The 14,438-nt window shown below is 40.3% G+C and overlaps 1 long non-coding RNA gene across 3 annotated transcripts in view; it reads right to left on the bottom strand.

Annotated features, from left to right (window-relative positions):
• Positions 1 to 2,378: 2,378 nt before the first annotated feature.
• The window catches only part of LOC137480817 (uncharacterized), a 35,219-nt gene continuing 23,159 nt past the window's right edge, over positions 2,379 to 14,438 (bottom strand). For 2 of the 3 annotated variants that reach the window (XR_011003104.1, XR_011003102.1), the window contains one exon: positions 2,379 to 2,524. This is a non-coding gene — a long non-coding RNA (uncharacterized lncRNA). Of the gene's footprint in view, positions 2,525 to 11,998; positions 12,234 to 14,438 lie in introns of those variants that run through there. The other variant, XR_011003103.1, reaches the window with a different exon arrangement.

Below are 14,438 nucleotides of genomic sequence, written 5' to 3'. Positions count from 1 at the left end.
GTTTCTGTGCTTTGCACAGGAAAAGCACTGCAGGGAGATGTTTTGGTGGCTCAACTAGAGAAGCAGCAGAACTTGTGCTACAAAAGGCCTTCTGGAGAAGAACTGCAGGGCTATGTTTGTACCACAACAGGCAGCACAGTTGTCCCAAAAATGTGTGAAGGTATTTCAGAAATCGCACAATTTCTCGGTTGTAAGGAAAAAGTTATTACCCTGCCTGCTTGAGCTCTCCTCTCCTGCAATTCTGGTGCCAATGGTGTGTGTGCAGGGGTAGCCCTTTCCTTCTCTTTTAAAGTGATTGTTCCATCCTGTGGGTAGGGAAGCAGCTGAACACCTCACTCACCAAGGCTGCGGACAGACAGGTCCCATCCCTTGGGTGATGTTCTTCTGCTCCTGCAGGTGTCTGCTCTGCCCAGGCACAAGGCCTGGAAGTGCCACTTGGATCATGTCAACTTGCCCTTGTTCGTGCTCTTCCATCCTTTTAAGCTCTTTTGAGAGAGTGCAATCTGCTGTCTTATTTTTCAATGTGTGAGAAATGCTGAAATCAGGTATAGGTTCTGTAATGCACAATACAAGTCAGGAGTTTGTTATGGTGTAATAGTTAAGGCAATGGACTTGGCAGGGAGTTAAAGGAAAATTAAAATGAACAGAACCAAATAAATATATTTCACTATTCCAACTTTAGGCTGTAAACTACATACAGTTTACAAATACTAATATACGAGGTGAGAGAAAAATGTTCCTCAGCTGGTGAATAATTATCAGTTAGGAGTGTTATAATTTCACAGTAATACCAAGGACAGTATTTCACTAGAGTGGAATAAATCTCCTGGCAGAACAATGGTTTTCTTTCTTGTCCTCTACAGTAGAAATGCGATTGAACAAATGGCTTAATACACACTGAACAACCATGTTTCAAGTTCAGACATTTGTACAGCTATCACATGTAGTTATTGCTTATGGTGTTGACTTTTTTGAAGGTCTTTCAGTGAGAGTTAACAGTCCTCTAGTATTGACCTACTTAAAATCTTTGGTTTAGATTCTCGGCTGCCATGCAGCCGCTGGTGTGCCATCTGAAATTCTACCTGCTTTCTTCACAGACCCTATAGACTAATAGCAGAAAGGTCCCTAATTCTCAATTACATTGGCACTCCTTCTTGTGGCTTAAAGAGAAAGGGGTGAGGAAGGCAGGGTATTTGGTGTTCTGAGCCTGTCTTCCTTTATCATTGAAAGCAGGGGAGTTTGAGTCCCCACCCCCTTGGGACTTCATTAATACTTCTCCCAGGTGAACTTAGCCCTACACAAAAGGGTTCTTTGTATTTTGTCTAACCAGCTCTTTGTTCAGGCAGATATCCAGGGCAGTAGGGGAAAAGTCAATATTCTCTATTGAATCAGTGGCTTTTTCCTGCTATGTTTCAAAAGAGCATTTCAGAGACAAATTGGTTATAATTGGCCATAGAAATAAATTCATGGGTGCATGTGTGTGTGTGTACATATATATATATATCTAACAACAGGAAAAAATACACTATTTACATTGAAAAATTTTCCTTGAAGAGGAAAACTAGACATTAGGGTCATTGTTTCATTTAAAAAAATACAACAAAAAACTCCCAGAGCACACCAAAAAAGCCTCAAGGGCTTTGCTGAGATGGATATGGGCCTTGCACAGCTGAGCAGTTGCAATTCTTATTTACAGTACATGGTAAGATGAAAATAGCCAGAAGTTGCCCTCGTGCCCCCTGACCTGACACCAGCATTTTTGCTATGTGCATGTAGCTATGGATGAAGGGAGAAGTGCAGAACTCTCCTAATCCAGGCTTGTTTTCCATCCAGAGGATGGACACTAATGGTGTGTTTGGGAGCATCTCTGCCTGTGAAGTGCTGCTGCCAGAATTCACTGCTTGTTCTGCAGGATGCCTGGGACTGCCCACAGCAGCTCTGTGTGCAGCAGGAGCTTTCCTGCTCCCCAGAACCACTGTGTGGAAGTTGTGTTTAAAGCCTCAAGTGGCTCAAATCTGTTCATCTTTCTTCTTGCTGATAATTAATGTCCTGAAGAGCCTTCTACTGGTAATAACTTCTGGAGAGAGACTGAAAGCAGACAGCTTTAATATGAGCTTCTCTGAAGGCTTGGAGGCACACGTACTCTACCACATAAAGCTGTTTAATGCCATTGTGTCTCCTGTCACCATGAGATCTGAGCATCTGTGGGTTCAATAGAGTTGTTCTCCCAGTACAGAAGTGTGGCATTCAAGTGTGGGAGTTGCAACCAGTTTCACCAAAATATTTCAATGCCTAATTAAGGACAGAAAAATAATATGTTTTGGGCTGGAAGGGATCTTAAAGATTATTAAAGGGATCTAAGATTATCTTATCAGTTTCAACTCCCTTGCAGTGGACAGGGACATCTTCCACTGGCGCAGGTCTCTCAAAATCCTGTACAATTTGGCCTTGGGCACTTCCAGGTATTGGATCCACAGCTTCCGGGGCAACCTGTGTGACAGACTGTCATTGTCTACAGGGCAACCTGTATGACAATGAAACAGCAGTTTAATTCTGAGACTAGCATCCTAACTGCCAGACCAGATTTCTTTCTCTAAACCAATTCATAAGTGATTGTTTCACCATATGAGTGTTGCAGTGAGGTTCTTCTTCCTCAAAGCAGAATAATTTCTAAATAAATTTCTTTTCCCCTGGTAAACTTGTGTCATCTGAAGTCATGAAAGTGGAAGGAAGAAAAAAGTGGAATTGCTAGGCTGATTTTAATTTCTGAGTTTGAATAGACTGAGCTCCTCCTGGGAAGACCCTCTACACCTGAGGATGGGAAACTTTTAAAATATTTTTTCCTTCCCCCCCATGGAGAGAATGTGCAACAACCTTCGTAGACAACCATCACACTTTACTGTGGTAATCCAGCACTGAGCTGAGACTCATCAGTGACATGTCCTTTTCTAAAGAAAGGAGGAAAAATAAATTTTAAAAAGACCCAAACAAATTGCTTTTACATCATCTCACCAGAATGTAAACTAAAGTGAATCTTTGATGTTACATGCACAGATGTTGTAGCTGACATATCTCATGGCAGGCACCGAGCAAGAAGTGACAGAGCGGCAGGAAGTTGAGGAGACCACAAACATCCAACGCTACAGGGATGGCCTGGAGCAGCAACCTACACAAACACAACAGTCTAACTTCATTGTTAATTAAAGCAGTGCTTTCCAGGGTACAGCAGAAAGCTGGTCCTGTACTTGCGATTCTGATTTTCAGCTGTGGTTGTTGACGTAAAAGAAAGATTTGGGAGCAGAAGTCAACATGTAGGCACCTGCCAAAAGAGAGATGCATTTATTGCAGTCTGTGATATGCAGTAAGTTGTGATATCTGGATGCTTGTTAAAGGGTTAACATATGACAGCTGTTTGCCCATGGATTAAACCATATTTTATCAGCTAGACAGACACTCCTATTTCATAAATTATTATGCTTCTGTTCTTGGAGTATCAGTGAGCAGGGAGGATGTCTTCCTCTTGTCAAACACATAAACTCTTCGAAAATTATTCTAAAGGATATTTAAACTTAGTCACAAGTTTAGCAGTTAGACTTCTGACTCCACATATTTTTTGCCCAGTTTTAACACAGAGTTTAATTCAGTTTAGTTAGTTCTCATCAGTTCATATTTCAGGTCTGGGATTTGAATGTGCAGCGTTATAGAATCAACTGCATTGTAAAGGGGACAAAGTAGGAAACTATATAGAAATTTAAAGGGCAGTGTTGCATGAGAAATAAAAGAAACTGTGAATGTCTATATTGAGTAAAATGCACCGAAAAGAGCTAACAAACGAACAATACCCAAAACCATTCCTATATGGGCTAGTAGAGCTTGGATTTTCTCTTGCTGCAAAATGACGGCATGTGTTTGCACAGACATCACATGAAAATATGTTTCACCTTCATGTTGTTCATTTAATTCCCCTTTTGAATTCTGAGTGGCTTTGGGAGCAGCAATTTGTAGCATGTCAGCAGCAGTGATCCATCCTCTGAGTGGCTTTTGGGGGCAATGCTTCAGCTTACCAGCTTAAAATTCTTTATTGCACTCACTGATGCAGCAAACACCAGTGGAAAAGGCTGGCTGGAGCAAATTCATTTCAAATGTAATAATAATGCTCACAGGTGATTTTTATTTTTCTCCTGTTCTTCTCTCCATTGCCTCTTTGCTTCCCTGTGTACTGCTGTGATGAGATGCATAAAGAAAATCCAGTGTTGGAGCCATGCAAGGAGAAGTTGTTCTATTTGATGTATGTAGTAGGGCTCTATTGAGAGCATCAATAACACTCCTGTCATTGTCCTGATTCTGCTCCTTTAGCTTTTGATGGATTTGGTGTTGACAATGGATAGTTCTGATTTCTCTGGACGCTTTATTTAAAATTCAAGATGGTAGGAGAATGCCCAATGTATGTGGACCTAAATATTATGAAAATGTGTATAAAAAGATCTGTGCAATCTGTCATGAAATATAGCACAATAGCTGTTAAATGTTACCAGTTTATCACCAATATTAGTATCCCTGTGTGAGAGAATATGTTTTATATCTGTACTGCTGGGAGTGTTCCCAGTGGGGAGTTGGAAGGGACGTGCTTGGGACAATGCACTGTTTCTAATCAGCTATGCAAGTGTTGGTGAATGGCAGCAGATTTATCATCTGAAATTATTCTCTTCAAGTAGTTTTTTATTGTAATACCAGGAAACTAGTCTCTTTTTTTTTAAGTGATTTATTGAAATCATCTGGCTATACTCTACCTAATAAAACGTAGTCTATGGCTGCTGGACTTCCTGCAGGAAAGAAGAATTAATCAGATATGCACAGATGCTATAAAGCGGAATGGAAGTTCTATCAGTTGCTGTAGCATAATGGAAAATATGTAGGATCCAGGCTCAGTGGGTGTAAGAGGGTTTAAGCACAGGGCAGGTCACTGGAGCCATATCCATTTTCCCCAGCTGAAGATGGTGTGTTAGCGTTGCAATTGCTCGTGTGCTCAGGACAAGCCAAACAGGAGCCCCGGTGCAAGTATTTTAGGAGTTATTTTACTTCCCTTTCAGTCAGCAAAAGCAATGTTTTGGAGCTGTTCTGGGCGGAAACCATTCCACATGAGGACTTGAACACGAGCAGCACATTGTCTGCTGTTTATGCAGAGCCTCCTGCAAAGAAAATCTTGGTCATCGATGGGCTCATCAGTGATGTACAGGTTGGGCCATCTGTGATGGTGGTGAGAGCTCTCTTTCTAGAGTCACTCATATAATTTAGGTTTTTATTAGGAAAAAACCTTGCTTCTTGTTTGCTCTGCATATGCTGTTGCAGTTGTCTCATACTGTAATATTTAGCAGCTCACTAATCATGCACTAAGTGACGTGGCTAATACAGACCCTGTGTGCTTATCCAAGGGCAAATCTCTACTGTTTTGATTTTAGAGAGGGTTTTTTTTTTCTCCTGATTTTTTTTCCTCTGTCTCATGCAAAAAAGAGACCTGGTTAAAAATGCCTTAATTTTCCCTAAGAGAACTTCTTTTAAATGAATAAGTAGGAAAGTCAGTAAAATACATTTGTCAATGTTTTTATGCAGATTATTTCTTTCTTTACCCCCTGAAGAGACCTGAGCAAAAACTATTTGTTTTTCCAAGAGCCATCAAGTTAATTTTAAAAATGTGGGCTTGATCTATATGAACATTCTCCTCTCCCTGTTACCTGGTGGATCAAGTGAAAATTCTTGCAAGAAGGAAAGAAATCAATAAGAAGACCAAAATGATGAAGACTGTTAGACCATGAGGAGACCAGGCTGCAAGGCAGACTGATATGGGAAAATGTAGTGTCTGGCAGCAAGATAACAGGACTTGTGGTGTCTGTGGCTAGATTGGTTTTGATGAATCACCAGCTTAGTTGTGTTGCCTCTGTGACTCACTTCTTAGTTATCTGAGAAGCTGAGGTCCCAGGTAAACTGAGCTTGCTATTTTACACTCAACAGTTTTCTCTTTCCCACTGTGAATTCATGGCTAGAAAGAGCTTCAGTTATCTCTGTCCAGGCTAAAACTTTGATTTGCAAGACTTGTTTTATATCAAAAGCATATTTTTCTTTGATAGAAAATAATTTCCAGAAGTCTTTTGAGAAAAATGTTTCTCACCATGCATTGTTTGGAATATGATTGATATACTATGTCTTAATTCTACACTGGAATCCTTATGTCAGTTCCTTTTTCATGGATTGAGAATACATGAATTCTAGAAACAGCCTTGTAGGTTTCATGATGCAGTTGACTCTTGTAGCATGTAGGATTATATAGGATTTGAGCTGTTAAGTGGCTGATCTGGGAAGTGGCATGGCAGAAGAGGAAAGCTGGTCCCTCAGGCAGGAGAGATATCCTTTCATATCTCTGTTTATTGAAGGTGGGTCTGACTTTAAACATGCAGAAGTGTAGTGAGCCCTAAGGATGAGGATGTGAAATTACTGGTAGCTGAGCCTTTTCTCTCCCCAGTTTTTGTTCATTAGTTCCAGCTTCCACATTGGTTTTTTTGCCTGAAAAGCTCCTGTTATTCTACTGCAAAGTTCAGTGTGGGTGGCTTCAGAAAGCAATGTCTGTCCGGTCCCAAGTGAGACAGGGATGTGGGGAAGCAGTAGTAGTGAATCTGAGATCCTAGGTACAATTGCTATCCTTGCTACTCTTTTAATTGTTGGTGAATAACATGCACAAACCCAACAAAAATGTGCCATACAACCAAGGAATATCCTGCATCATGCTTTCAACCATTGAATCCAATACTTGAAAACTGTTGGTGTTTCATTGTTTTTCTTGGGAATTATACAACAAAGTGTTCTCCACTGGAATACCTGGAATAAGTTGGTGAATAGAATTGCTCTGAGGAGGCAGTCACCATACTTAGGGTGAGCTGCCCTGCAGAGTGGTGGAGCTGCTGCCTGGGGCACAACGACCAGAAGGTGCTGGGCTGGCCTCATGCAGCTGGACCTGCTCCAGTCCCCTCCTCCCCTTCAAGGGAACAGGGACTTTCAGGGGGATGCCATGGATGTGGCAAGATCAGCTGGCAGTGAACAGATCCCGTCCCCCTGCTGCCCTGGGAACCTGTGTTACACAAAGGTGGTGAGGAATCACCTTTGCTTCCTCTGCCTGAGTTTTGCACCACCCTGACCTTCACCTCTGCCCCAGCTTTACTTCATGAGCTTGTTTTGTTCTCTTTGACATTTCCCCAAGTACATTTTAATTGATTCTGCCGCCTTCTCTTCTTCAGTCTCCTGGCTACTGTTCATCTATTCTTCATGTACAAACAGAAATAAACAGTGGAAAAGTGGTACAACTCCAGGTCAGAGCTCAGTTAATGCCTTCACTTCGTCTTCAAAGGCTTCAGCTGTCTGGACAAGGAGCTGCTAGTCATGCTTACCTTGAAACACCTTTGGCACCAAGGCACGAATTTTTGTCTACTGGCCAGGATTCTAGGTTTTCACCCTTGGGTTCAAAGGCAGGGATGTTACCTCCAGAGATCCTCACCACTTGGAAATTATTTCAAGTGAATCATTTTTCCCTCTGTGCAAGATCTTTGTTGCTAGAATGAAATAATCAACTTTGTCTGGGTTTATTCTGTCTTCCAAGAAGAAAGTAGTTGTCTGGGTGTTGTATGCACATATGGGAGGCCATCCTCTTTGTTTCAAAGGGGTAATTACAATCATAGCTTATAAATCACTGGGGAGGTATAGGACTGTCCCCTCCTAATGCAGCTTTTTGCATATGAGTGATGATTATTTGCTGATGATGGTGTAGTTGTATCTGGTCTGAACTTAGCATTTGGATTTCATATTGCTCTGATCCTGGATTTGCCTCTCTGAGGCTGCCAGGGAAGCATGTGTGAGCTGACCTCTAGCAGAGGCCTTGCAGTTGTTGTTTTTTACTCCTTAATCCCATTCCCAAACTGTGGTATTGTTAAGGCAAAGTTTACCACCTGAACTACCTCAGCAGGACAGAGGACAGCTGTGCTGGAGTGAAATTTATCCTGGGGAAGGATATTTCAGTCAGTTTGTTTAAGTGACAGTGACATTGTGAGGGGAGTCACGAGGTTGTAGCCAAAATACAGTGGCTTAAGAGCTGTGTTAATAGACCCATAAATACTAATGACATTCTAAGAATTAGATACAATATCACTCAAGTTTGAACTTGAGATCTGGGAGCAAGCTGGCAGAGATTGGTTCTTCTTGTGAAATATCTGCAACTGTTAGAGTATAATAAAAGGGTTGACTCTGCAATGCTAAATGATGGTTGCTTACACAAAGGAGGTAGCACCAAGGGAAAAGCTGAAGTTTTGTTTGCAATACTTCGTCCCTTTACAAACAGAGGAAGCAGTGGCTTTGGAACTGAAAAGCTTAGTGCAACAACAATGCTACCTACATTTTTGACTGGGAAAATAATTTATTGCTCCCTGTGAAATTTGCATAGAAGGCAACCTTGAGCCAGGTCTTGTTAAGCTCACAGCTCCAGGACTGGGGCAGTACTCCCTCTGGCTCTGGGTTCCCACTGAGTAGTTCCTACGTCTGCCCATTAGGCTCATGTTCCCATCCCATGTTCCTAATCTATTTGGCTATGAAGGTCTCTTTGGCTAGAATTCTTCTGAATTTCACTGAATAATTTTAAAAAGGATGAAAGGAATCCTGGAGTGTATTGGTTAGTATACTTACCTGGAAGTGGTGATACTGGGATTCAGGCCAGCAGAAATTACTTTGTATGGTTTAAATGCAGAATAAATATGTAGTTTAGGCTGTAGGTTAGATCCTGTTGTGATATCAAGGTAACCATGTACTTTGGTGCATTTATGAATCTAAATAGATGTTTATCTGTCTAAATCTGGTATGGTCCTAGTGAGATTCTTCCAAAGGATCCAGGACACTTGAAACACTAGCTGTATATGGGCATTTTTAGATATTTTCTTTACATTTGCACATCTGTATGTGTAATTCAGGAAGGAAACATTTCAGTGGGGAGAGGTAGTACATTCAACCTTACCTATATTAAAAAAAAACAACAAAAACCTGCTGCAGTGCAAGTTCCTCTCAAAAAGCAGAGCAAAACAAAATCCCACTTAACCTCCTAGGAAAGATTTAGCTCCTTGACTTTAAGCAGAAAAAAGGAAAGTTTTATATAAATACATCCTGAACTTCACTCAAACTTGTTTGCCATTTAAACTTATCTCTAAGCTTTCAATTGCAGAATTTGATGTTGTAAGCATGGTAGAGCCACATAGCACGTACTTTAAAGCAATTTGCAGTACTGGGAATTTAATAAAGGTAGCTGACAAGATAATTGCCAAATTATAGGAATGCACTGCCACCACTCGCACACAAATGCTCTTTAATTATTTTTTGGCATCCGAGGAAAGAAAAAGGAATGCAGAGTTAACAGGCAACATGTAATCCATCTGTGTTTGTTTTGGTGCATCCTGGATTTGTGGAAGACACCAAAATGAGATGTTGTCTGGGGTACAATGACCTTTGTGTGCAGGAGAAAAATTGCCACTTGCTAGACCAACAGTGTAAAACAAGAGACTTGCTTGTCTTTGGATTATGACCTGGTCACCTAAAGCATGTGGGAAAAATGTGTTCAGATAAAGGCTACAAAATTGTTAACACTTTGAATTACTCTTAGATTACAGAGCTTTATACAACTAGCAGTCTCTGTGTTATTGAAAACCTTATCAGCTGCCATTCAGTGAATGCACTCTCTAATAAAGTGCTCCGTGGAATTTGTGCATGTGTTTGTGCCTGGTGTTTGTCCAGCCACATCTTGGGGATTTCCTTCTGAGGCATCCATCTGATCCTAATCCCAGCCAACAATAGCCATTTTATTCCATTATAGTCTATCACACAGTAATTAAAGAAATTATTTCCATGCTATTGTTACTATTGTCTGTGTATACATCACAGATGAAAATAGGAAAAATATTTCTTGTTAAGACAGTCATCTGTAGCATTATTCAGCCACTTGTCTGTTATGATTTCTTGAGCCATTTAGAAAATGACATCAAATTACAATGATATAGAACTCTCTAATAGCATCATTGTCTGATTTCATTCTTTCAGTTTTCTTTTAATTAAGTCAGGAGTCTATTCTATGAGGGGTAAATAATCTTCATTTATAATACCCCATTCAAAGCTTGCTGCTTCAGATAGTAGAAACAAAAGGCTTAGTGAAAAATGACATAAACTAGAATGGGAAATCTTGGTCAGGCATCTCTTATGGATAAGGCAGATAAACAGATCATTCTTCTTGTGAAATACAGCTCCCAGGCAGCACAGAATACCAGGATTATGTGAGCATACACCTCTTGTTGATTGTGTTCAGCATCCCCAAAATAGTCTGTGGAAGCAAATGTGAAACCCTGACTTGGAGATTTGGTTTTGCAGAAGCCCTGGACAGGCTAAGGGGTCAGTGTCAGGATTCAGCATTGTCACTTTGTTGTGCTGGGGAAGGAAATGCAGCAATAACAGAGGGAAGGCGTGGAAAGGAGACTGGAGGAGAGGGAATTAATGTTGTGACTGTGCCATGGCCTCACCCAGAGCACGTTTTCCTTATCTGTAAGGAAAGGTTGAGAGCCTGAAGACATGGGGCTGGAGATACCTGGCACAGCCTTGTTGGATATTTTCTCATGCAAGACACAACCAAGTTCTCGGGGAGAATAAAAGAGGGAACCCTCTCCAATAGGTGCACAGAGCAGGGAAGTGATGACAGGTAGTAGATATCAGCTCACTGAGAGTTGATAGGAAATCCTTTCCTTTTAGAATCCAAAAGCTCGGACTATTTCACAGCCCAAATCTATTAGTCTAGGTTTCCGAATGGAATCTTCCAAGAAAAATAAAGGCTTGTCCTGAGGTGTTATTTGAAAGCCCTGATTTTGTCTTGTAGGGATGGAAATATGCTTGGAAAAAACTTTTGGGTGGGGATTATTGTTCAACCCCAGTCAAGAGGCCGCACCTCTTTTTTTTTTTCTTTTTTTTTTTTTCTTTTTTTTTTTTTCCCCACCTTCAGGATTTTTTGTTTGTTTGCTTTTTCTCTTCAGAACTTCTTGTTTCTTCCAGCGGTGCAAAGAAATCACTTCTTTAGTCACCAGGCCCATGCTCTTTAAAGACATGAAGAATTTGAGATGGACAAAAAGAATGGTAGGATTTCATGTAGTTGCAATATCTGGAAGAAAATTAAAACCTGACCAGAGGATTTATGTTCACCACCCCACCAGCTGGCAACTGCTGGAGCCAGCACAGCCTTCATGCTGCCTGCTGCCAACCTCTCCCTGGGACAAGCTCCCAGCAGCTGCCCTCACTGGGCATGTAGATCCACTGCTTTTGGCTACCTGAGTGCAGATATTCCTATGCCACAGAAGCTGTCTGACTTGGTGTGGGTACAACAGCACTGGAGTGAAACAGCTGAATCAGCTTAGAGTGCTCAGGGGACAAGGTACCACTCAGCCTTATCCCAGGTGAGGTTAGCACAACCAAGAGACCCCATGCAAAGAAGGTCTCAATGAAAATGCAATTGTTTTGGCTAGAAATATTTATTTTTGAAGTTTTGGATCTTCCAAGCAGGTCTTCTCTTTGTTGTCTGATTCAGGCCTGTGGTTACAGCTGTGGACATCACATCTGTTCTCGTTAGTTACTCGTGATCAGCTGGGTCTCTGATCTGACCTTCCTGGTTCAAGCACATGGTGCAATTGCAAGTTAATTGGCAACTAAGGTGCTTTTCCTGGATAGGAGTTTTGAGACCAGCTTCCTACTCGGTTTTGCTATTTCCTACTCAAATCCAATTTTCACTGCCAGTGTTGGCATAAATGCAGAATTTTCCTCCATGTGTTTGTAAAAATCAGATTAAAGCCTACAGCTCTCAAAGTAGCATACATCTTTTGGGGGGATGGTGAAGGGATATCTTCAAAAATCTAAAACAAATCTAATTTTCAAAAACCAAAAATCTCCGGCACAGAACAATTCATCCTTACATTAACTTTTTCTACTCAAAAATGCATGTCTGAGGTGTATAAGCTGGTTTTCCAACAGTATTTATCCTTTAGGATACTTAAACATGTGCATTCCATGGGCACTAATACACAATGAATAATATAAACGCGGAAGCTTTACCAGAACATGGGTACTGAAGTGCTCTTGTCTTCTGTGATCAATCAGCTTTGCAGGTTCATCAGACTGACCTGTACTTTGGCTAATGGGGAACACTAAAAACATGTTATAATCCTTATAAAGAACTCAATCCTATTCATTTTCTTTATTTCTCTGCATTTTTAGTCAATCAAAAGCTGGAGAAGACAAACATCCTCGGCAAGCAGAAATCTCTGAGGGGTAGGAACATATGAAAAAAAAACTTCAATTACTTTAAAGATCCCTTATTTTTGTCCAAACAGGATTTCTACTTTCAGAAATCCTCCAAGTATATTTTCATTCCCACTTTGAATAATCTATACTTGTAACCAAATTTTGTTTGATTTTTTTCTTCCTCTTTTTAAATAAGAAATAGGGTAAAATCAACAGAGTATGTTTGCACTCAGCAATTTTGTCTATCGCTAGTTTTAAACAACTTTCCAATTATAAATTGTTTCTCATTACGTTCTTCTTATCTAGTGGCATCTCTGATTTAGGATTCACCTCTGTGCAGTTAAGAATGTAAAAACAGTTCAATAAGACCTAAAGAGGTGCTTAAAACTAAGGGTGTAAGCAAACGTTTCTCTTGGATGTAAACAACTGGAAGTTCAGGCTGCTGTTGTTTTCTGAAGGGTCTTGTCTGAGCCACTTTATTCCAGCACTGCAGTGGTAAGGTCCCCGGTGCACATAAAGTTAACCTTGGATAAGTGGTTGTGCCATCTGGGCTTGGGTTTCAAGAATATATTTTGTAAATGTAAATATTGTCTCTCATTAGTACGCTCCAATATTTGCTTACAATGTTGTTTGTGTGAATTTCCTAGCAGAGAGATTTGCTAACAAATCATAGCTGGAGAACAGAAAAACTGAAGCCAACTCATCTACAGGATAGAAAAATAAAAGCACACAAGATACTACAGACAGCAGCCATTCCGTTTTCAGTGGCAGCATTTGCATTTCAACACATTTGTGATTAAAAAAAACCCATCACAGGGGCACAGGAAGAGCTGGGCAAGGGTCTCTCCTTGTCTTCAAGAAAAGAGCAAATATGAAGATTCCCTTACTCTCAACATTTATTTTTCTATTTACCATTCAAGATACTTTTGGTAGTTGCACTGCTAGCAGGTAGTGTAATAACTGATAAAAGCTGTGTCTTAACTATTTCTGTTTTGCTGTAACTAATTGACATAAATATTTATGCTGTAGTTATCAGTAAAATATATTTTTCTGTAAGTACCAATAACAAACCAATCCTTTAATTATGATATAGAACAGCTGGTGGCTTTCACAGAAACATTTCCTTTTTACAGATAACTAAGAGAACAGGGAAGACTGCTATTTTCACTTGGACCCTTTCAAAGAAACAAGAAAATAGAAAGGGAGTTTAAATATTGTATTCTACATGCACATTAACTCCCACATTGTTTTCTGTCCAAGATTATAAACAATGTTCATTTGAGAGGCTTTAGATTTATTCCTATTTTAAATACTGTAGGGAATGATTAAAGATACTGAGCATTAATCTTGTGATGACACATCAGAGGCACTTCCAGCTTGTACCCTGTATAGGCACCAAAGTCTGTAACCTTTCTGCTGCTCCCAGATCATCTGGTAAAATTTTCATCAAATACTCAGCCCTTTTTGATGTCTGCCTGTGTGGCACTTGTCAAGAGCTGGAGAGACAGATTGGTGCTGGATAACTACTGTTTGGACCCAAAAGGCATTGAATATCTGTGCTACAATCCCTAGAAACTGCTCTGGGATTCTTTACCAGTAGTTAATGAATGTGCTTTAGTGATGAGAACAACATGAAGTCAGAGTGAGCTGAGCTCTTCCTAATGGTTTGTAAATCCTAAATACAAGATGGATTCTGCTCTTAACTTCATCCAGCAGTTTATAAATTGATATGAAAATGAGGAAGATAGGAAGATATAGCTTAAGGTCAGCTGCTGCCTCATGGTTTTTGAGAACCAGCAGACTCAAATTCAAAGCATCTGTTGCAAAACTAAATGAATTCTAGTTGAAATTTATTTCTAGAAAAGTTGTCTGTTGGGACATTCCTACAGTAAGTTGAATATTTATTTCTGCTGTGAGACATAATTGCATCTGCTGTGTGTTTTTGATTTCTGAACGTCTGGGGGCAAAATCTCAGTTGCTCTAAATGGGTAAAGCTGTTCTCCCTGCTTTTGTTATGGAAAATTCTGCTGGAGATAGCAAGCTGTGGGAAAGTTGTTTTGATTTAGTTTTTGGTAAGGAGATGA

Source organism: Anomalospiza imberbis, chromosome 11 (assembly GCF_031753505.1).
Source record: "Anomalospiza imberbis isolate Cuckoo-Finch-1a 21T00152 chromosome 11, ASM3175350v1, whole genome shotgun sequence".
Taxonomy (NCBI): Eukaryota; Metazoa; Chordata; class Aves; order Passeriformes; family Viduidae; genus Anomalospiza; species Anomalospiza imberbis.
Note: the sequence above shows the minus strand (reverse complement) of the source record. Positions and strands in the feature narration are given on the sequence as shown.